The sequence below is a fragment of the Mobula birostris genome, chromosome 1 (genome assembly GCF_030028105.1).
Source record: "Mobula birostris isolate sMobBir1 chromosome 1, sMobBir1.hap1, whole genome shotgun sequence".
NCBI lineage: Eukaryota > Metazoa > Chordata > Chondrichthyes > Myliobatiformes > Myliobatidae > Mobula > Mobula birostris.
The window spans coordinates 1,381,142-1,405,069 of NC_092370.1; the positions used below are offsets into that span (position 1 = coordinate 1,381,142).

Sequence of the window (23,928 nt, forward strand, 5' to 3'; positions counted from 1 at the left end):
AGCTAGGAGCCCGGGCTTGGACTCCGAGCCAGAGACTGCACAAGAACCTCGGCCCCAGAACCACGGAAGGACGCGGCTTGGCAAGCAGGCGGGACGAGACTTGAGACTTGAGGCGAGGCGAGTCGAGGCTGGAGACTGGAGTCAGGAAACTTGAGGCGAGGCGAGGCTGTAGACCGGAGGCAGGAGACTTGAGGCGAGGCGAGGCTGGAGACCGGAGGCAGGAGACTTGAGGCGAGGCGAGGCTGGAGACCGGAGGCAGGAGACTTGAGGCGAGGCTTGGCAGGCTCCTCCTGGGCAGGGCGCGTTACTCCTGGGCAGGGCGCGGATCACCACCCGACAGAGGCAAGCAACAGGATGGGACAGAACCAACCCCAGATATAGGCAAGGCGGCTTGGCTTACCTGGGCGGAGGAAAGTGACAGGAAGGGAGCTAGGACCATGGTGGCTCCAGTACAAGACTGCAGGCATGACGAGGCGAGGGTTTCTAGCAAGCCAAGGTGAGCGTTTCCAGCAAGACAAGGCGAGGATTTCCAGCAAGACATAGCGAGGGTTTCCAGCAAGACAAGGCAGGGCTTCGGGCTAGGAAACAGAAGGCAGAGGAACGGGTACAAGGAGTAAGGACAAGAACAATCCAGCAAACACACCCTGGTCTCTGGAGGTATTTATGCAGTCAGCACCAACGAGCATGAGCTGCCTCAGTTAGCTCAAGAAGGACAGAAACAGGGTAGAAAGGAAAACCTGGAGCAAGGGACAAAGGACCGGACCGTGAACCGGACTATGGACTTCACGGACCGGACAATGACAGATATCTAGACTTCAAAGTAGCGACAGAAATTCGGCGTAGAATCACTTCCTCATGCAGACACCGAAACAAACCGTGCAATACGTTGATTCCGTGAACATGCAGATACGCTTCAGCTGAACTCAGGCCCCTCAACACCCACATATCACCAACAGCACCACTGTTAGCGACTGCCCGCATTCACCTTTCCTGTATAATTACGCCACGGAGGTAACTCATGAGTCAGAAGCAGGACTTCTTCATGAACCAAGGAGATGGCCGCGTCATCCATTTCTTCTGGATTGTAAAACTCCAACTACCACTCAACAGTCTGCTGGAAATCTACGCTGCTATCAAAGTGAACATTCTCGGATCTGCCGTTCCTGTCTATTTCGTTGCCGCTTTCTCCGACTATTTTGGAAAACTACAGCCAAATGTTAAATCTCCTGAAAAGCTCAGTGACTGAATTTCATCATCACTGGACGATTTGGCTCTCTCCTGGGGGGCGATAGGAGGGACAAAACTTTGCAGACATACGCACACTGCAAACAAGCCGTTCCAAGAGCTCGCTTGTGCAGGGCGCTCCAATCTCATGCTCCTGTACACTTTACGCACATCTGCCTCTTCTGTTTCACAACTCCCACTTCAAAGCTCTTGCAGAAATATGAAGATTTTTCTCCCGACTTGTGCTACCACACAGTTGAGCCAAATCGGGAACGAGATAAGGCCGATAACAATGTCGTCAGCTGCTTTCGCTTTCAACGGTGCCCTCCAACCATGTGCCGAAATTCAGATTCTGGCATCCCTTGCTCGTGCAGTTGGAATCGCTCAACCTAGACTGATTGCTAAATGTCTTCCAACGAAGAGGTCACCGATGTTCCACCTGGGACTTTGTGTCGGTCTCTTCCTCAGTACACTTGCTACGCGCGGCCTCTCTGGTGATGAATATCTGTCACCTGTCAAGTAGCAGGCCGTGCACAATTCTGATTTGATGCAGGCAGACGTGAGAGCACGGAGGAACATCTGGTGAAATTTCGGAAATGCCTGCTTCGCTGCCGCTGCTACTGTGTGATCGGAAATCTCTGGAATCATGGAATGCCCCGAATCCTCGGTTTTGCCTGTGCTTGGCGGCCGGGGACAGGATGGAATCGTTCGGCAGAGAGGTTGCTTGGTGCTCGGTGTGGGAGCGCTGGTAGGAGGCTCGAAGTTTTCGGACGGACTCAAAGTTTGGTCTGTGCTCGGGTGCTTCCAAAAACGCTGCACCGGCAAGTTCGCGGCGTTGGAAGCTCATGGCAGGGAGAGTTTCTTCCTTCTACCGTCTGCGTGAGATGACGAGCCATCGGGTCTTTGAGATTTTTTTTCGGTGCCCATGGTCTGCTCTTATCAAATTGCGGTATTGCTTTGCACTGCTTAACTGTATGGTAGAATTATGTGGTTTTTGTGACTTTTAGTCTTGGTCTGCTTGGTATTTCTGTGATATCATACCGGAGGAACATGGTATCATTTTTAACGCATGCATTTTAAAATTACACTAAACGAGGACTGATCATATCTAATCATATCTAATCTAATATTTCTATCTTTGTGTTACTTTAGGACGAGTGAGATTTGTCGTACTGTCAGAGCAGCAAGCGTGAGGACGTAGCACTCTGAAATGAGATCCAATGATCTGCTGCCCTTGCCTGTTATGTGATTAGATTCCTCTGTTTTCTATCCTGTCACGAGTCGGAGCAACTCGGACTGCAGTCTTGTGCCACCGAGAAGCTCTGTAGTACGGAATTGATGATCGGCGTAGTAAAAGAAGTCCCGATCCTTCGAGCCGGATTCGAACCAGCGACCTAAGGATGACTCCATTTCCTCTACAGTCGTCCGCTCTACCAGCTGAGCTATCGAAGGAAAAGCGACAACAAGATTCGCGATGTTGGCCCCTACCGACAATGATTATGCAGATTTTCATCCTGGTGCCTCTCGACCCACAGCAACGGCCTGCCAATTGCAATATCTAGTCCTTCCAGCACTAGGGGCCACAGGCGCCCGGATGACGCAAATCACCGAGCTTATCACCATTCTCGGTGCGACTGCAACACAGCTCTTTGATCCTCTTTGCTTGACAAAACCAAAGGCCACTCAGCTTTCTCATTTCGCCCAGTGTTCAGGGCAATATCTTTTTGACCACTTAACTCATTTCTGTCTGAGTGGTGGCCTGCAGCTCATGCATTAGTCAAACACCAGCTGCCAGCTAGCTTTTCGTCGAATCTGCTTTTAACGCAGCAGACCTACGACATTTCCCCCTTTCCTTTGACTTAGACACGTTCATGTCCCTCACGGCTACACCTAAATTTTGTGCATTCCAAACTTCAGAGCAATTTAATCAGATGAGTGCCTCTGGATACAAAATGTCAATGGAGAATGCGAGCATCGATCTCGCTACCTCTCGCATGCTAAGCGAGCGCTCTACCATTTGAGCTAATTCCCCAGCTCATCCGATCCACCTCCTGTAATTTGCTCAGCGCCACAAGCACCATTGCATGCCTGCCGCTGAATACCGTTGCAAAATCGGCAGTTCACAGACAGACAAACTCACTCAATCATCAACCAACCACTCAGACACACATACGGTCGCTCTCTGCCACTGTCACCTTTTATGTCCCCAAACGACAATTCATTCTCGCGCATGCAAAGAATTATACTTCTGTCTATTTTTACAACCGATTGTAACGGCAGTTGGAATTGATATTGTCATACGGGCACGGGCTGGAAACGGACCCAAGTGCAAGACACAGACACTGAAGAACTAGGGACAGGACTAGCATACAGGGTGATGGCAAGGACATGGACAGGAAAACCAGGAACCTGGAACAGGACTGAACATGGGAGCTAGGAGCCCGAGCTTGGACTCCGAGCCAGAGACTGCACAAGACCCAGTACCTGGCTCTTGCCTCTGGCTCGGCCCCAGAACCAGGCAAGGACGAGTCTTGGCAGGCAGGCGGGACGACACCTGAGACTTGAGACTTGAGACTTGAGGCGAGGCGAGGCTGGAGACTGGAGTCAGGAAACTTGAGGCGAGGCGAGGCTGCAGACTGGAGTCAGGAAACTTGAGGCGAGGCGAGGCTGCAGACTGGAGTCAGGAAACTTGAGGCGAGGCGAGGCTGGAGACTGGAGTCAGGAAACTTGAGGCGAGGCGAGGCTGGAGGCCGGAGAGTCGAGGCGAGGCGAGGCTGGAGGCCGGAGACTTGAGCCGAGTCGAGGCTGGAGGCGGGAGACTTGAGCAGAGTCGAGGCTGGAGGCCGGAGACTTGAGGAAAAGCGAGGCTGAAGGCCGGAGACTTGAGGCAAGGCGAGGCTGGAGGCTGCAGACTTGAGGCGAGGCTTAGCAGGTTCCTCCTGGGCAGGGCGCGGATCACCACCCAACAGAGGCAAATGACAGGACGGGACAGAACCCACCCGAGGTAACGGCAAGACGGCCTGGCTTACCTGGGCGGAGGCAAGGGATAGGAAGGGAGCTAGGAACAGGGTGCTTACAGTACAAGACTGCAGGCATGACGAGGCGATAGTTTCCAGCAAGCCAAGGCGAGCGTTTCCAGCAAGACCAGGTGAGCGTTTCCAGCAAGGCAAGACGAGTGTTTCCAGCAAGACAGGGCGAGGGTTTCCAGCAAGACCAGGTGAGCGCTTCCAGCAAGGCAAGACGAGTGTTTCCAGCAAGAGAAGGTGAGGGTTTCCAGCAAGACAAGGCAGGCGTTTCCAGCAAAATAAGAAGAGCGTTTCCAGCAAGACGGGGCAGGGCATCAGGAGAGGAAACAGAAGGCAGTGGAAGGGATGCAAGGTGTTAGGACAAGAACAATCCAGCAACCACACCCTGGTCTCTGAAGGTATTTATGCAGCCAGCCCCATCGAGAATCAGCTGCCTCAATTAGCTCAACAAGGACAGAAACAGGGAAGAAAGGAAACCTGGAGCAAGGGTCGATGAACCGGACCGGGAACCGGAATATGGACATCACGGACCGAACTATAACAGCTATCTAGACTTCAAAGTAGCGACAAAAATTCGGCGTAAAATCACTTCCTCATGGAGACACCGAAACATACCGTGCAATGCGTCGTTTCCGTGAACATGCAGATGCCCCTCAGCTGAAATCAGGCCCCTCAACACCAACATACACCAACAGCACCACTGTTAGCAACCTTCCCGCATTCACCTTTCCTGTATTATTATGCCACGGAGGGAACTCGTGTGTCAGAAGCAGAACATCTTCATGAACCAAGGCAATGGCCGCAATTCTATTTCTTCTGGCAGGTTGCAAAACTGCATCAACGACACAACATTCTTTTGGAATTCTACACTGCTATCAAACAGAGCATTCTCGGATCTGCCGTCCCTGTCTATTTCGTTGCCGCATTCTCCGACAATTTTGGAAAACTACAGCCAAATGACAAATCAGCTGAAAAGCTCAATGACTGAATTCCATCATCAATGGACGATTTGCCTCTCTCCGGGACGCTGATAGGAGGGAAAAAAACACTGCAGACATATGCTCACTGCAAACCAGCTGTTCCAGGAGCTCGCTTCTGCAGGGCGCTCCAATTTCATGTTGCTGTACATCTAATTCACATCTGAGTCTTCTGTTTCACAGCTCTCCACTCAAATCACTCGCAGAAATATGAAGATTTTGCTCCGGAATTGCGCCACCACACAGTTGAGCCGAATTCCACCTCAGCGGATATATGGAGTAGACATAAGGCCGATAGCAATGTCGTCAGCTATTTTCGCTTTCAACGGTGCCCTCCAACGATGCGCCGAAATTCAGATTCTGGCATCCCTTGCTCCTGCAGTTTGGAATCGCTCATCCGAGACTGATTGCTAAATGTCTTCCAACGAAGAGGTCACCGATGTTCCATCTGGGCCTTTGTGTCGGTCTCTTCCTCTCTACACTTGCTACACGCGGCCTCTCCGGTGATGCATATCTGTTATCTGTCAAGAAGGAGGCCGTGCACAATTCCGCATTGATGGAGGCAGACGTGATGCACGGAGGAACATCTGGTGAAACTTCGGAAATGCCTGCTTCGCTGCCGCGGCTACTGTGTGATCGGAAATCTCCGGAGGGAAAGCCCCGAATTCTCGGCTTTGCCTGTTGCTTGGCGGCCGGGGCCCGGGTGGAAGCGTTCGGCAGAGAGGTTGCTCGGTGCTCGGTGTCGGAGCGCTGGTCGGAGACTAGAAGTTTTCGGACGGACTCAGACTTTCGACTGTGGTCGGTTGCTTCCAGGACGCTGCATCGGCAAGTTCGAGCCGCTGGAAGCTCATGGCACGGGGATTTTCTTCCTTCTACCGTCTGCGTGAGATGACGAAGCAATCGGGTCTTTGAGACTTTTTTTTCCGTGCCCATGGTCTGCTCTTATCAAATTGCGGTATTGCTTTGCACTGCTTAACTATATGGTAGAATTATGTATTTTTTTGTCACTTTTAGTCTTGGTCTGTTTTGTGTTTCTGTGATATCATACCTGAGGAACATGGTATAATTTTTAACGCATGCATTTTAAAATTACAGTAAGCGAGGAGTGAGTGTCCTCATCATCTAATTATATCCAATCTAATATTTGTATCTTTGTATAACTTTAGGACATGTGAGAGTTGTCGTACTGTCAGAGCAGCAAGCGTGAGGACATAGCGCTCTGAAATGTGATCCAGTGATCTGCTGGCCTTGCTCTCCCGTCACGAGTCGGAGCAATTCGGACTGCAGTCTTGTGCCACCGAGAAGCTCTGTAGTACGGAATTGACGATCGGCGTAGTAAAAGAAGTCCCGATCCTTCGATCCGAATTCGAACCAGCGACCTAAGGATGACTCCATTTCCTGTACAGTCCTCCGCTCTACCAACTGAGCTATCGAAGGAAAAGCGACACCAAGCTTCGCCACGCTGGCTCCTACCGACAATGTTGAAATAGATTTTCATCCTGGTGTCTTTCGACCCAGAGCAGCAGCCTGCCAAATGTAATATCTAGTCCTTCCAGCACTAGGGGCCACAGGCGACCGGATGACGCACATGACCGAGCTTATCACCATTCTCGGTGCGCTCCAACACAGCTCTTTGATCTTCTTTGCTTGTCAAAATCAAAGGCTACTCAGCTTTCTCATTTCGCCCATAGTCCAGGGCAATTTCCTTTCGACCACTTAACTGATTTCTGTCTGAATGGACACCTGCTGCTCATATACTACTGAAGCACCAGCTGCCAGCTGGCTCTTCCTAGTATCTGCTTTGAAGGCAGCAGATTTCCCCGTTTCCTTTACTGCGACACGATCCTCTCTCTCTCCTCCACACCTAGCTTCTGTACATTCCAAACTTCACAGCAACTTGATGAGACGAGTTCCTCTGGATACAAAACGTCAATGGAGAATGCGAGCATCGATCTCGCTACCTCTCGCATGTTAAGCGAGCGCTCTACCATTTGAGCTAATTCCCCAGCACATCCAATTCACCTCCTGTAATTTCGTCTGCGCCACAAGCACCATTGCATGCTTGCCGCTGCTCACCGTTGCACAATCATCAGCTCACATGCAGACACACTCAATCAATCATCAGCCAACCACTCCGACACACATACGGTCGCACTCTGCCACTGTCACCTTTCATGTTCCCAAACGACAATTCATTCTATCGCATGCAAAGAATTATCCTTCTGTCTATTTTTACAACCGATTGTTGTTGCAGTTGGAATTGATATCTCCATTTCAATGTAGCGACAAACATTCGGCGTACAATCACTTCATCACATAGACACCGAAACATTCCGTGTAATGCGTCGCTTCCGTGATCATGCATATTCACGTCATCTGAACTCTGGCCCTCAATACCCACATATCACCAACAACACCACAGTTAGCAACATTTCCGCATTCACCTTTCCTGGATCATTACGCTCCGGCGGGAACTCATGTGTCAGAAGCAGAACATCTTCATGAACCAAGGAGATGGCCGCGTCATCCATTTCTTCTGGCAGATTGTAAATCTCCATCGACGACTCAACATTTTGTTGGAACTCTACACTGCACTCAAAGGAGCAATCTCGGATCCGCCATACCTGCCTATTTCGTTGCCGCATTCTCCGACACTTTTGGAAATGTACAGCCAAATGACAAATCAGCTGAACAGCTCAATGATTGAATTCCATCATCACGGGACGATTTGCTTCTCTCCGGGTCGATGATAGCAGGGACAACACACTGCAGACATACGGACGCTGCAAAACTGCTGTTCCAAGAGCTCTTTTTTGCAGGACGATCCAATTTCATGCTCCTGTACACTTAATGCAGATCTGCCTCTTCTGTTTCACAGCTCCCACATCAAACATCTTGCAGAAATATGAAGATTTTTCTCTCGACCTCTGCCACCACATTAGTTGAGCCTCATTGCAACTCAGCGGATATATGGAAACGACTTAAGGTCGTTAACAGTGTCGTCAGCTGCCTTCGTTTTCAACGGTGCCCTCAAACGATGCGCCGGAATTCAGAGTCTGGCATTCCTTCCTCGTGCAGTGTGGAATCGCTCAACCTACACTGATTGCTAAATGTCTTCCAACGAAGAGGTCACCGATGCGCCATCTGGGCCTTTGTGTCAGTCCTTCCTCTGTACACTTGCTACGCCCGGAGTCTCCGGTGATGATTATCTGTTACCTGTCAACTAGAAAGCCCTGCTCAATTCTGATTTGATGGAGGCAGACATGTGAGCACGGAGGAACATCTGGTGAAACTTGTGAAAAGCCTGCCTCGCTGCCGCTGCTATGTGTGATCCGAAAATTCCGGAGGGGAATATCCTGAATCCTCGGCTTTGCCTGTTGCTTAGCGGCCGGGACCTGGGTCGATGCGCTCGGCAGAGATGGTACTCGGTGCTCGGTGTTGGAGGGCCGGTCGGAAGATCGAAGTTTTCGGACGGACTCAGAATAGGACTGTGGGCGGGTGCTTCCAGAACGCTGTATCAGCAGTTTCGCGGCGCTGGAAACTCATGGCAGGGGTAGTTTCTTCCTTCTACCGTCTGCGTGAGATGATGAGGCCATCAGGTCTTTGAAACTTTTTTTTCGGTGCCCATGGTCTGCTCTTATCAAATTACGGTATTACTTTGCACTGTTGTAACTATTTGGTAGAATTTTGTGTTTTTTGTCAATTTTAGTCTTGGTCAATAGACAATGGGCAATAGATAATAGGTGCAGAAGTACAGCATTCCGCCCTTCGAGCCAGCACCGCCATTTGCTGTCATCATGGCTGATCATCCACAATCTGTATCCAGTTCCTGCTTTATCCCCATAACCTTTGATAGCGCTATCTTTAAGAGCTCTATCCATCTCTTTCTTGAAAGCATTCAGAGACTTGGCCTCCACAGCCTTCTGGGGCAGAGCATTCCGTGTATCCACCACTCTCTGGGTGAAATATGTCTTCTTCAACTCCGTTCTAAATGGCCTACCCCTAATTCTTAAACTGTGGCCTTTGGTTCTGGACTCATTCATCAGCGGGAACATGCTTCCTGTCTGCAGCGTGTCCAATCCCTTAATAATCTTATGGTTTCAATCAGATGCCCTCTCATCCTTGTAAATTCCAGTGTATACAAGCCCAGTCGCTCCAATCTTTCAACAGACGACTGTCCGGCCATCCCGGGAATTAATCTTGTTTGCCTACCTTGCACTCCCTCAATAGCAAGACTGTCCTTCCTCAGATTTGGGGACCAAAACTGCACACAGTACTCCAGGTGGGGTCTCACCAGGGCCCTGTACAGCTGCAGAAGGAACTCTTTACTCCTATACTCAATTACCCTTGTTATGAAGGCCAGCATGACATTAGTTTTCTTCACTGCCTGCTGTACTTGCATGCTTACTTTCAGTGACTGATGTTCAAATCTGTCTTGTGTTTCTGTGATATGATACCGGAGGAACATGCTATCATTTTTTAACGCATGTATTTTAAAATTACAGTAAACGGGGAAGGAGTGTCCTCATCATCTGATTATATCCAATCTAATATTTCTATTTTTGTGTTACTTTAGGACGAGTGAGAGTTGTCGGACTGTCAGAGCACCAAGCGTGAGGACATAGCGCTCTGAAATGTGATCCAGTGATCAGATGGCCTTGCCTGTTATGTGATTCGATGCCTCTGGATTCTATCCCGTCCCGAGTCGGAGCAATTCGGACTGCAGTCTTGTGCCACCGAGAAGCTCTGTAGTACGGAATTGATCATCGGCGTCGTAAAAGTCGTCGCGATCCTTCGAGCCGGATTCGAACCAGCGACCTAAGGATAACTCCATTTCCTCTACAGTCCTCTGCTCTATCAACTGAGCTATCGAAGGACAAGCGACACCAAGTATCGCCACGTTGGCTCCTACCGACAATGATTATGCAGATATTCAGCCTGGTGTCTCTCGACCCACAGCAACAGCCTGCCAATTGTAATATCTAGTCCTTCCAGCACTAGGGGCCACACGGCGACCGGATGACGCACATGACCGAGCTTAACACCATTCTCGGCGCGACTCCAACACAGCTCTTTGATCTTCTTTGCTTTTCAAAATCAAAGGCTACTCAGCTTTCTCATTTCGCCCCGTGTTCAGGGCAAATTCCTAATGACCACTGAACTGATTGCTGTCTGAATGGTCGCCTGCAGCTCATGCATTACGGAAAGACCAGCTGCCAGCTAGCTTTTCCTCCTACCTGATTTCAACGCACCTTCGACATGTCCGTCTTTCCTTTGCCTGAGACACGTTGCTCTCCATCTCCGCCACCCCTACCTTTTGTGCATTCCAACATTCAGAGCAATTTGATGAGACGAGTGCCTCTGAATACAAAATGTCAATGGAGAATGCGAGCATCGATCTCGCTACCTCTCGCATGCTAAGCGAGCGCTCTACCATTTGAGCTAATTCCCCAGCACATCCAGTTCCCCTCCTGTAATTTACTCTGCGCCACAAACACTATTGCATGCCTGCCACTGCTCACCGTTGCACAATCATCAGCTCACACACAGACACACTCACTCAATCATCAACCAACCACCCAGACACACATACGGTCGCTCTCTGCCCCTGTCACCTTTTATGTCCCCGAACGACAATCCATTCGCCAGCATGCAAAGAATTATCCTTCTATTTTTACAACCGATTTTTATTGCAGTTGCAATTGATATCTCCACTTAAATGTAGTGGCAAACATTCGGCGTACAATCACTTCCTCACAGTGACACCGAAACATAACATGTAATGCGTCGCTTCCGTGAACATGCGTATTCACCTCTGCTGAAATCTGGCCCGTCAACACCCACGTATCACAAGTAACACCACAGTTAGCAACCTTTCCAATTCAGAGTTCCTGTACTATTACGCCCTGGCGGGACCTCATGTGTAAGAAGCAGAACTTCATCATGAACCAAGGAGTTGTCCGCGTCATCCATTTCTTCTGGCAGGTTGTAAAGCTCCATGTACGACTCAACATTCTGCTGGAATTCTACACTGCTATCAAAGAGAGCATACTCGGATCTGCCGTTCCTGTCTATTTCGTTGCCGCATTCTCCGACACTTTTGGAAAAGTACAGCCAAATGACAAATCAGCTGAACAGCTCAATGACTGAATTCTATCATCACGGGACGATTTGCTTCTCTCCGGGTCGATGATAGCAGGGACAACACACTGCAGACATACGCACACGACAAACCAGCTCTTGCAAGAGCTCGCTTGTGCAGGGCGCTCCAATTTCATGTTCCTCCACACTTAATGCACATCTGCCTGTTCTGTTTCACAGTCCCCACTTCAAATCTCTTGCAGAAACATGAAGAATTTTCTCTCGACTTCTGTCACCACACAGATGAGCCGATGTGCACCTCAGCGGATGTACGGAAACGACATAAGGCCGATAGCAATGTCGTCAGCTGCCTTCGCTTTCAACGGTGCCCTCCAGCGATCCGCCGAAATTCAGATTCTGGCATCCCTTGCTCGTGCAGTTTGGAATCGCTCAACCTAGACTGATTGCTAAATATCTTCCAAAGAAGAGGTCACCGATGTTCCATCTGGGTCTTTGTGTCAGTCTCTTCCTCTGTACACTGATGCATATCTGTTATCCGTCAGGTAGGAGGCCGTGCCCAATTCTGATTTGATGGAGGCAGACATGAGAACACGGTGGATCATCTCGTGAAACTTCTGAAATGCCTTAATAAACGAGGACTGAGTGTCCTCATCCTCTAATCTAATCTGATATTTCTACCTTTGTGTTACTTTAGGACGAGTGAGTGCTGTCGTACTGTCAGTGCAGCAAGCGTGAGGACATAGCGCTCTGAAATGTGACCCAGTGATCTGCTGCCCTTGCCTGTTATGTGATTAGATGCCTCTGTTTTCTATCCTGTCACGAGTCGGAGCAATTCGCACTGCAGTCTTCTGCCACCGAGAAGCTCTGTAGTGCGGAATTGATGATCGGCGTAGTAAAAGAAGTCCCGATCCTTCGAGCCGGATTCGAACCAGCGACCTAACGACGACTCCATTTCCTCTACAGTGCTCCTCTCTACCAACTGAGCTATCGAAGGAAAAGCGACAAGAAGATTCGCCATGTTGGCCCCTACCGACAATGATTATGCAGAATTTCATCCTGGTGTCTCTCGACCCACAGCAACGGCCTGCCAATTGCAATACCTGGTTCTTCCAGCACTAGGGGCCACAGGCGACCGGATGACGCACATCACCGAGCTTATCACCATTCTCGGTGCGACTCCAACACAGCTCTTTGATCCTCTTTGATTGACAAAACCAAAGGCCACTCAGCTTTCTCATTTCGCCCAGTGTTCAGGGCAATTTCTTTTTGACCACTTAACTCATTTCTGTCTGAATGGTTGCCCGCAGCTCATGCATTACTGAAACACCAGCTACCAGCTAGCTTTTCGTCGTATCTGCCTTTAACGCAGCAGACCTACGACATTTCCCTCTTTCCTTTGACTGAGACATGTTCATGTCCCTCTCCGCCGTCCCTATATTTTGTGCATTCCAAACTTCAGAGCAATTTAATCAGATGAGTGCCTTTGGATACAAAATGTCAATGGAGAATGCGAGCATCGATCTCGCTACCTCTCGCATGCTAAGCGAGCGCTCTACCATTTGAGCTAATTCCCCAGCACATCCGATCCACCTCCTGTAATTTGCTCAGCGCCACAAGCACCATTGCATGCCTGCCGCTGAATACCGTTGCACAATCAACAGCTCACAGACAGACACACTCACTCAATCATCAACTAACCACTCAAACACAAATACGGTCGCTCTCTGTCACTGTCACCTTTTATGTCCCCAAACGACAATTCATTCTCGCGCATGCAAAGAATTATACTTCTGTCTATTTTTACAACCGATGGTAACCGCAGTGGGAATTGATATTGTTATAGGGGCACGGGCTGGAAACGGACCCAAGTGCAAGACACAGACACTGAAGAACTAGGGACAGGACTAGCATACAGGGCGATGGCAAGGAAATTGACAGGAAAACCAAGAACCTGGAACAGTAGTGAACAAGGGAGCTAGGAGCCCGAGCTTGGACTCCGAGCCAGAGACTGCACAAGGACCCAGTATCTGGGTCTTGCCTCTGGCTCGGCCCCAGAACCAGGCAAGGACGAGTCTTGGCAGGCAGGCAGGTCGAGACCTGAGACTTGAGACTTGAGTCTTGTGGCGAGGCAAGGCTGGAGACTGGAGTCAGGAAACTTGAGGCGAGGCGAGGCTGGAGGCCGGAGACTCGAGGCGAGCCGAGGCTGGAGGCCGGAAACTTGAGGCGAGTCGAGGCTGGAGGCCGGAGACTTGAGGAAAAGCGAGGCTGAAGGCCGGAGACTTGAGGCAAGGCGAGGCTGGAAGCTGCAGACTTGAGGCGAGGCTTAGCAGTTTCCTCCTGAGCAGGGCGCTGATCACCACCCAACAGAGGCAAATGACAGGACGGGTCAGAACCAACTCCAGGTAACGGCAAGACGGCCTGGCTTACCTGGGCGGAGGCAAGGGATAGGAAGGGAGCTAGGAACAGGGTGGCTACAGTACAAGACTGCAGGCATATCAAGGCGATAGTTTCCAGCAAGCCAAGGCGAGCGTTTCCAGCAAGACAAGGGGAGCGTTTCCAGCAAGACAAGGCGAGCGTTTCCAGCAAGAGAAGGTGAGAGTTTCCAGCAAGACAAGGCGAGCGTTTCCAGCAAGGCAAGACGAGTGTTTCCAGCAAGACAGGGCAGGGCTTCAACAGAGGAAACAGAAGGCAGTGGAAGGGATACAAGGTGTTAGGACAACAACAATCCAGCAAACACGCCCTGGTCTCTGAAGCTATTAATGCAGCCAACCCCAACGAGAATCAGCTGCCTCAATTAGCTGAACAAGGACAGAAACAGGGTAGAAAGGAAACCTGGAGCAAGGGTCGATGAACCGGACCGGGAACCGGAATATGGACATCACGGAGCGAACTATAACAGATATCTAGACTTCAAAGTAGCGACAAAAATTCGGCGTAAAATCACTTCCTCATGGAGACACCGAAACATACCGTGCAATGCGTCGTTACCGTGAACATGCAGATGCCCCTCAGCTGAAATCAGGCCCCTCAACACCAACATATCACCAAGAGCACCACTGTTAGCAACCTTCCCGCATTCAGCTTTCCTGTATTATTACGCCACGGAGGGAACTCATGTGTCAGAAGCAGAACATCTTCATGAACCAAGGCAATGGCCGCAAATTCCATTTCTTCTAGGAGATTGTAAAACTGCATCAACGACACAACATTCTCCTGGAATTCTACACTGCTATCAAACAGAGCATTCTCGGATCTGCCGTTCCTGTCTATTTCGTTGCCGCATTCTCCAACAATTTTGGAAAACTACAGCCAAATGACAAATCAGCTGAAAAGCTCAATGACTGAATTCCATCATCAATGGACGATTTGCCTCTCTCCGTGACGATGATAGGAGGGACAAAACACTGCAGACATATGCATACTGCAAACCCGCTGTTCCAGGAGCTCGCTTCTGCAGGCCGCTCCAATTTCATGTTGCTGTATACCTAATTCACATCTGACTCTTCTGTTTCACAGCTCTCCCTTCAAATCACTCGCAGAAATATGAAGATTTTGCTCCGGACTTGCGCCACCGCACAGAGGAGCCGAATTCCACCTCAACGGATATATGGAAACGACATAAGGGCGATAACAATGTCGTCAGCTGCCTTCGGTATCAACGGTGCCCTCCAACGATCAGCCGAAATTCAGATTCTGACATCCCTCCCTCGTGCAGTTTGGAATCGCTCATCCTAGACTGATTGCTAAATGTCTTCCAACGAAGAGGTCACCGATGTTCCATCTGGGCCTTTGTGTCGGTCTCTTCCTCTCTACACTTGCTACACGCGGCCTCTCCGGTGATGCATATCTGTTATCTGTCAAGAAGGAGGCGGTGCACAATTCCGTATTGATGGAGGCAGACGTGATGCACGGAGGAACATCTGGTAAAACCTCGGAAATGCCTGTTTCGCTGCCGCGGCTACTTTGTGATCGGAAATCTCCGGTGGGAAAGCCTCGAATTCAGGGCTTTGCCTGTTGCTTGGCGGCCGGGGCCCGGGTGGAAGCGTTCGGCAGAGAGGTTGCTCGGTGCTCGGTGCTCGGTGTCGGAGCGCTGGTCGGAGACTGGCAGTTTTCGGACGGACTCAGACTTTGGACTGTGGTCGGTTGCTTCCAGGACGCTGCATCGGCAAGTTCGAGCCGCTGGAAGCTCATGGCACGGGGATTTTCTTCCTTCTACCGTCTGCGTGAGATGACGAAGCAATCGGGTCTTTGAGACATTTTTTTTCTGTGCCCATGGTCTGCTCTTATCAAATTGCGGTATTGCTTTGCACTGCTTAACTATATGGTAGAATTATGTGTTTTTTGTCACTTTTAGTCTTGGTCTGTTTTGTGTTTCTGTGATATCATACCTGAGGAACATGGTATAATTTATAACGCATGCATTTTAAAATTACAGTAAGCAAGGAGTGAGTGTCCTCATCATCTAATTATATCCAATCTAATATTTGTATCTTTGTGTAACTTTAGGACGAGTGAGAGTAGTCGTACTGTCAGAGCAGCAAGCGTGAGGACATAGCGCTCTGAAATGTGACCCAGTGATCTGCTTCCCTTGTCTGTTATGTGATTAGATGCCTCTGTATTCTCTCCCGTCACGAGTCGGAGCAATTCGGACTGCAGTCTTGTGCCACCGAGAAGCTCTGTAGTACGGAATTGATGATCGGCGTAGTAAAAGAAGTCCCGCTCCTTCGATCCAGATTCGAACCAGTGACCTAAGGATGACTCCATTTCCTGTACAGTCCTCCGCTCTACCAACTGAGCTCTTGAAGGAAAAGCGACACCAAGCTTCGCCACGCTGGCTCCTACCGACAAAGTTTATACAGATTTTCATCCTGGTGTCTTTCGACCCAGAGCAACAGCCTGCCAAATGTAATATCTAGTCCTTCCAGCACTAGGGGCCACAGGCGACCGGATGACGCACATGACCGAGCTTATCACCATTCTCGGTGCGACTCCAACACAGCTCTTTGATCTTCTTTGCTTGTCAACATCAAAGGCTACTCAGCTTTCTCATTTCGCCCCGTATCCAGGGCAAATTCCTTTTGACCACTGAACTGATTGCTATCTGAATGGTCGCTTGCAGCTCATGCATTACTCAAATACCAGCTGCCAGCTAGCTTTTCCTCCTACCTGCCTTCAACGCAGTAGACCTTCGACATGCCCGTCTTTCCTTTGCCTGAGACACGTTCCTCTCCATCTCGCCACCCCTACCTTTTGTGCATTCCAACATTCAGAGCAATTTGATGAGACGAGTGCCTCTGAATACAAAACGTCAATGGAGAATGCGAGCATCGATCTCGCTACCTCTCGCATGCTAAGCGAGCACTCTACCATTTGAGCTAATTCCCCAGCACATCCATTTCCCCTCCTGTGATTTGCTCTCCGCCACAAGCACCATTGCATGCCTGCCACTGCTCACCGTTGCACAATCATCAGCTCACACACAGACACACTCACTCAATCATCAACCAACCACTCAGACACACATACGGTCGCTCTCTGCCCCTGTCACCTTTCATGTACCCGAACGACAATTCATTCTCCAGCATGCAAAGAATTATCCTTCTATTTTTACAACCGATTGTTATTGCAGTTGGAATTGATATCTCCACTTAAATGTAGTGACAAACATTCGGCGTACAATCACTTCCTCACAGAGACACCGAAACATAACGTGTTATGCATCGCTTCCGTGAACATGCGTATTCACCTCTGCTGAAATTTGTCCCGTCAACACACACATATCACAAGCAACAACACAGTTAGCAACCTTTCCAATTCAGAGTTCCTGTACTATTACGCCCCGGCGGGACCTCATGTGTCAGAAGCAGAACTTCATCATGAACCAAGGAGTTCTCCGCGTCATCCATTTCTTCTGGCAGGTTGTAAAGCTCCACCACCGACTCAACATTCTGCTGGAATTCTACACTGCTATCAAAGAGAGCATTCTCAGATCTGCCGTTCCTGTCTATTTCGTTGCCGCATTTCCGACACTTTTGGAAAAGTACAGCCAAATGACTAATCAGCTGAACAGCTCAATGACTGAATTCCATCATCACGGGACGATTTGCTTCTCTCCGGGACGATGATAGGAGGCACAACACACTGCAGACATACGCACACGACAAACCAGCTCTTGCAAGAGCTCGCTTGTGCAGGGCGCTCCAATTTCATGGTACTCCACACTTAATGCACATCTGTCTCTTCTGTTTCACAGTCCCCACTTCAAAGCTCTTGCATAAATATGAAGAATTTTCTCCCAACTTGTGTCACCACACAGATGAGCCGATGTGCACCACAGCGGATGTATGGAAACGACAAAAGGCCGATAGCGATGTCGTCAGCTGCCTTCGCTTTCAACGGTGCCCTCCAGCGATCCGCCGAAATTCAGATTCTGGCATCCCTTGCTCGTGCAGTTTGGAATCGCTCAACCTAGACTGATTGCTAAGTATCTTCCAACGGAGAGGTCACCGATGTTCCATCTGGGTCTTTGTGTCTGTCTCTTCCTCTGTACACTGATGCATATCTGTTATCCGTCAAGTAGGAGGCGGTGCCCAATTCTGATTTGATGGAGGCAGACATGAGAACACGGTGGATCATCTGGTGAAACTTCTGAAATGCCTTAACAAACGAGGACTGAGTGTCCTCATCATCTAATCTAATCTAATATTTCTATCTTTGTGTTACTTTAGGACGAGCGAGAGTTGTCGTACTGTCAGAGCAACAAGCGTGAGGACATCGCGCTCTGAAATGTGACCCAGTGATCTGCTGGCCTTGCCTGTTATGTGATTAGATGCCTCTGTATTCTACCTCGGCACGACTCGGAGCAATTCGGAGTGCAGTCTTGTGCCACCGTGAAGCTCTGTACTACGGAATTGATGATCGGCGTAGTAAAAGAAGTCCGGATCCTTCGAGCCGGATTCGAACCAGCGACCTAAGGATGACTCCATTTCCTCTACAGTCCTCCGCTCTACCAACTGAGCTATCGAAGGAAAAGCGACACCAAGCTTCGCCACGTTGGCTCCTACCGACAATGATTATGCAGATTTTCATCCTAGTGTCTCTTGACCCACAACAACAGCCTGCCAATTGCAATATCTAGTCCTTCCAACACTAGGGGACGCAGGCGACCGGATGACGCACATCACCGAGCTTGTCACCATTCTCGGTGCGACTCCAACACAGCTCTTTGATCTTCTTTGCTTCTCAAAATCAAAGGTTACTCCGCTTTCCCATTTCCGCCAGTGTCCAGGGCAATTTCCTTTCGACCACTTAACCGATTTCTGTCTGAATGATCGCCTGCTGCTCATGCATTACTGAAACACCAGCTGCCAGCTGGCTGTTCCTCATATCTGCTTTCAACGCAGCAGATTTCCCCTTTTCCTTTGACTGAGACAGGTTCATGTCCCTCTCCGCCACCCCTATATTTTGTGCATTCCAAACTTCAGAGCAATTTAATGAGACGAGTGCCTCTGGATGCAAAATGTCAATGGAGAATGCGAGCATCGATCTCGCTACCTCTCGCATGCTAAGCGAGCGCTCTACCATTTGAGCTAATTCCCCAGCTCATCCGGTTGACCTACTGTAATTTGCTCAGCGCCACAAGTACCATTGCATGCTTGCCGCTGTTCACCGTTGCACAATCAGCAGCTCACACACAGACACACTCACTCAATCATCAACCAACCACTCAGACACACATAGGGTCGCTCTCTGCCACTGTTACCTTTCATGTCCCCAAACGACAATTCATTCTCGCGCAGCAAAGAATTATACTTCTGCCTATTTTTACAACAGATTGTAACGGCAGTTGGAATTGATATTGTCATACGGGCATGGGCTGGAAACGGACCCAAGTGCAAGACACAGACACTGAAGTACCAGGGACAGGACTAGGATACAGCGCGATAGCAAGGACATGGACAGGAAAACCAGGAACCTGCAACAGGACTGAACAAGGGAGCTAGGAGCCCGAGCTTGGACGCCGAGCCAGAGACTGCACAAGGACCCAGTACCTGGGTCTTGCCTCTGGCTCGGCTCCAGAATCCAGGCAAGGACGAGTCTTGGCAGGCAGGCAGGACGACACCTGAGACTTGAGACTTGAGACTTGAGGCGAGGCGAGGCTGGAGACCGGAGGCACGAGACTCGAGGCGAGGCGAGGCTGGAGGCCAGAGACTTGAGGAAAAGCGAGGCTGGAGGCTGCAGCCTTGAGGTGAGGCTTAGCAGGTTCCTCCTGGGCAGGGCGCGGATCACAACCCAACAGAGGCAAATGACAGGTCGGGACAGAACCAACTCCAGGCAACGGCAAGACGGCCTGGCTTACCTGGGCGGAGTCAAGGGATAGGAAGGGAGCTAGGAACAGGGTGGCTACAGTACAAGACTGTAGGCATGACGAGGCGACAGTTTCCAGCAAGCCAAGGCGGGCGTTTCCGGCAAGACAAGGCGGGCGTTTCCAGCAAGACAAGGCGGGCGTTTCCAGCAAGAAAAGGCGAGGGTTTCCAGCAGGACAAGGTGAGGGTTTCCAGCAAGACAACGCGAGCGTTTCCGGCAAGACAGGGTAGGGCTTCAGGAGAGGAAACAGAAGGCAGTGGAAGGGATACTAGGTGTTAGGACAAGAACAATCCAGCAACCACGACCTGGTCTCTGGAGGTATTTATGCAGCCAGCCCCAACGAGAATCGGCTGCCTCAATTAGCTCAACAAGGACAGAAACAGGGTAGAAAGGAAACCTGGAGCAAGGGTCGATTAACCGGACCGGGTACCGGAATATGGACATCACGGACCGAACTATAACAGATATCTAGACTGCAAAGTAGCGACAAAAATTCGGCGTAATATCACTTCTTCATGGAGGCACCGAACCATACCGTGCAAAGCGTCGCTTCTGTGAACATGCAGATGCCCCTCAGCTGAAATCAGGCCCCTCAACACCAGCATATCACCAACAGCACCACTGTTAGCAACCTTCCCGCATTCACCTTTCCTGTATTATTACGCCACGGAGGGAACTCATGTGTCAGATGCAGAACATCTTCATGAACCAAGGCAATGGCCTGAATTCCATTTCTTCTAGGAGATTGTAAAACTGCATCAACGACACAACATTCTCCTGGAATTCTACACTGCTATCAAACAGAGCATTCTCGGATCTGCCGTTCCTGTCTATTTCGTTGCAGCATTCTCCGACAATTTTGGAAAACTACAGCCAAATGACAAATCAGCTGAAAAGCTCAATGACTGAATTCCATCATCAATGGACTATTTGCCTCTCTCTGGGACGATGATAGGAGGGACAAAACACTGCAGACATATGCACACTGCAAACCTGCTGTTCCAAGAGCTCGCTTCTGCAGGGCGCTCCAATTTCATGTTGCTGTACTTCTAATTCACATCTGACTCTTCTGTTTCACAGCTCTCACTTCAAATCACTCGCAGAAATATGAAGATTTTGCTCTGGACTTGCGCCACCACACAGATGAGCCGAATTCCACCTCAACGGATATATGGAAACGACATAAGGGCGATGGCAATGCCGTCAGCTGCCTTCGCTTTCAACGGTGCCCTCCAACGATCAGCCGAAATTCAGATTCTGGCATCCCTTGCTCCTGCAGTTTGGAATCGCTCATCCTAGACTGATTGCTAAATGTCTTCCAACGAAGAGGTCACCGATGTTCCATCTGGGCCTTTGTGTCGGTTTCTTCCTCTCTACACTTCCTACACGCGGCCTCTCCGGTGATGCATATCTCTTATCTGTCAGGTAGCAGGCCGTGCACAATTCTCGCATTCATGGAGGCAGACGTGAGAGCACGGAGAAATATCTGGTGAAACTTCTGAAACGCCTGCTTCGCTGCCGCGGCTACTGTGTAATCGGAAATCTCTGGAGGGAAATGCCCCGAATTCTCGGCTTTGCCTGTTGCTTTGTGGCCGTGGCCCGGGTGGAAGCGTTCGGCAGAGAGGTTGCTCGGTGCTCGGTGTCTGAGCGCTGGTCGGAGGCTGGAAGTTTTCGGACGGATTCAGACTTTGGACTGTGGTCCCGTGCTTCCAGGACGCTGCATCGGCAAGTTCGAGCCGATGGAAGCTCATGGCAGGGGGATTTTCTTCCTTCTACCGTCTGCGTGAGATGACGAGGCAATCGGGTCTTTGAGACTTTTTTCCGTGCCCATGGTCTGCTGTTATCATATTGCGGTATTGTTTTGCACTGCTTAAGTATTTGGTAGAATTAGAACCATAGAACCATAGAAACTACAGCACAGAAACAGGCCCTTTGGCGCTTCTTGGCTGTGCCGAACCATTTTCTGCCTAGTCCCACTGACCTGCACACGGACCATAGCCCTGCACACAACTCCCATCCATGTATCTGTCCAATTTATTCTTAAATGTTAAAAAAGAGCCGCATTTACCACCTCGTCTGGCAGCTCATTCCATACTCCCACCACTCTCTGTGTGAAGAAGCCCCCCCACTAATGTTCCCTTTAAACTTTTCCCCCCTCACGCTTAACCCATGTCCTCTGGTTTATTTTTCCCCTTGCCTCAGTGGAAAAAGCCTACTTGCATTCACTCTATCTATACCCATCATAATTTTATATACCTCTATCGAATCTCCCCTCATTATTCTACGCTCCAGGGAATAAAGTCCCAACCTATTCAACCTTTCTCTGTAACTGAGTTTCTCAAGTCCCGGCAACATCCTTGTAAACCTTCTCTGCACTCTTTCAACCTTATTTATATCCTTCCTGTAATTTGGTGACCAAAACTGAACACAATACTCCAGATTCGGCCTCACCAATGCCTTATACAACCTCATCATAACATTCCAGCTCTTATACTCAATACTACGATTAATAAAGGCCAATGTACCAAAAGCTCTATTTACGACCCTATCTACCTGTGACGCCACTTTTAGGGAATTTTGTATCTGTATTCCCAGATACCTCTGTCCCACTGCACTCCTCAGTGCCTTACAACCCTGTATGTTCTACCTTGGTTTATCCTTACAACGTGCAAAAACTCACACTTGTCAGTATTAAACTCCATCTGCCATTTTTCAGCCCATTTTTCCAGCTGGTCCAAGTCCCTCTGCAGGCTCTGAAAACCTTCCTCACTGTCTACTACACATCCAATCTTTGTATCATCAGCGAACTTGCTGATCCAATTTACCACATTATCATCCAGATCATTGATATAGATGTCAAATAACAATGGACCCAGCACTGATCCCTGTGGCACAGCACTAGTCACAGGCCTCCACTCAGAGAAGCAATTTTCTACCACTACTCTCTGGCTTCTTCCATCGAGCCAATGTCCAATCCAATTTACCACCTCTCCATGTATACCTAGCGACTGAATTTTCCTAACTAACCTCCCATGCGGGACCTTGTCAAAGGACTTACTGAAGTCCATGTAGACAATATCCACTGCCTTCCCTTCATCCACTTTTCTGGTAACCTCCTCGAAAACTCCAACAGATTGGTCAAACATGACCTACCACGCACAAAGCCAAGTTGACTCTCCCTAGTAAGTCCCTGTCTATCCAAATGCTTGTAGATTCTGTCTCTTAGTACTCCCTCCAATAACTTACCTACTACTGACGTTAAACTCACCGGCCTATAATTTCCCGGATTACTTTTCGATTCTTTTTTAAACAACGGAACAACATGAGCCACTCTCCAATTCTCCGGCTCTTCACCCGTAGACAGCGACATTTTAAATATTTCTGCCAGGGCCCCCGCAATTTCAACACTAGTCTCCTTCAAGGTCCGCGGGAACACCCTGTCAGGTGCCGGGGATTTATCCACTTTAATTTTCCGCAAGACAGCAAGCACCTCTTCCTTTTCAATCTGTACAGTTGCCGTGGTCTCACTACTTGATTCCCTCAATTCCATACATTTCATGCCAGTTTCCTTAGTAAGTACAGACGCAAAACACCTATTTAAGATCTCCCCCATTTCCTTTGGTTCTGCTCAAAGCCGACCACTCTGATCTTCAAGAGGACCAATTTTACCCCTTACAATCCTTTTGCTCTTAATATACTTGTAAAAGCTCTTTGAATTATGTGGATTTTGTCACTTATAGTCTTGGTCTTCTTGTGTTTTTGTGATATCATACCGGAGGAACATGGTATCATTTTTAATGCATTGTAAGTTGATTTAAAAGAACAAGGACTGAATGTCGTCATAACCTAATCTAATCTGATCTAACATTTCCATCTCTGTGTTACCTTAGGACGAGTGACGGTTGTCGTAGTGTCAGAGCAGCAAGCTTGAGGACATAGCGCTCAGAAATGTGACCCAGTGATCGACTGGCCTTGCCTGTTATGTGATTAGATGCCTCTGTATTCTATCCCGTCACGAGTCGGAGCAATTCGGACTGCAGTCTTGTGCCACCGAGAAGCTCTGTAGTACGGAATTGATGATCGGCGCAGTAAAAGAAGTCCCGATCCTTCGAGCCGGATTCGAACCAGCGACCTAAGGATGACTCCATTTCCTCTACAGTCCTCCGCTCTACCAACTGAGCTATCGAAGGACAAGCGACACCGAGTTTCGCCACGTTGGCTCCTACCGACAA

At 49.5% G+C, this 23,928-nt stretch overlaps 9 non-coding genes across 9 annotated transcripts; all 9 read right to left on the bottom strand.

Moving 5' to 3' along the window:
- Positions 1 to 2,590: 2,590 nt before the first annotated feature.
- On the bottom strand, positions 2,591 to 2,676 carry trnay-gua (transfer RNA tyrosine (anticodon GUA)). Its single transcript is given in 2 exon segments — positions 2,591 to 2,626; positions 2,640 to 2,676. It is a non-coding gene; the product is annotated as a tRNA-Tyr (tRNA).
- Positions 2,677 to 3,183: 507 nt separating this feature from the next.
- On the bottom strand, positions 3,184 to 3,256 carry trnaa-agc (transfer RNA alanine (anticodon AGC)). Its single transcript has one exon. It is a non-coding gene; the product is annotated as a tRNA-Ala (tRNA).
- A 3,904-nt stretch (positions 3,257 to 7,160) lies between these two features.
- On the bottom strand, positions 7,161 to 7,233 carry trnav-aac (transfer RNA valine (anticodon AAC)). The gene has a single exon. It is a non-coding gene; the product is annotated as a tRNA-Val (tRNA).
- Positions 7,234 to 10,017: 2,784 nt separating this feature from the next.
- trnay-gua (transfer RNA tyrosine (anticodon GUA)) lies at positions 10,018 to 10,103 on the bottom strand. Its single transcript is given in 2 exon segments — positions 10,018 to 10,053; positions 10,067 to 10,103. It is a non-coding gene; the product is annotated as a tRNA-Tyr (tRNA).
- Positions 10,104 to 10,606: 503 nt separating this feature from the next.
- On the bottom strand, positions 10,607 to 10,679 carry trnaa-agc (transfer RNA alanine (anticodon AGC)). The gene has a single exon. It is a non-coding gene; the product is annotated as a tRNA-Ala (tRNA).
- A 2,151-nt stretch (positions 10,680 to 12,830) lies between these two features.
- Positions 12,831 to 12,903, bottom strand: trnaa-agc (transfer RNA alanine (anticodon AGC)). Its single transcript has one exon. It is a non-coding gene; the product is annotated as a tRNA-Ala (tRNA).
- A 5,368-nt stretch (positions 12,904 to 18,271) lies between these two features.
- Positions 18,272 to 18,357, bottom strand: trnay-gua (transfer RNA tyrosine (anticodon GUA)). The gene is given in 2 exon segments: positions 18,272 to 18,307; positions 18,321 to 18,357. It is a non-coding gene; the product is annotated as a tRNA-Tyr (tRNA).
- A 498-nt stretch (positions 18,358 to 18,855) lies between these two features.
- On the bottom strand, positions 18,856 to 18,928 carry trnaa-agc (transfer RNA alanine (anticodon AGC)). Its single transcript has one exon. It is a non-coding gene; the product is annotated as a tRNA-Ala (tRNA).
- A 4,872-nt stretch (positions 18,929 to 23,800) lies between these two features.
- On the bottom strand, positions 23,801 to 23,886 carry trnay-gua (transfer RNA tyrosine (anticodon GUA)). Its single transcript is given in 2 exon segments — positions 23,801 to 23,836; positions 23,850 to 23,886. It is a non-coding gene; the product is annotated as a tRNA-Tyr (tRNA).
- Between the last annotated feature and the right edge of the window lie 42 nt (positions 23,887 to 23,928).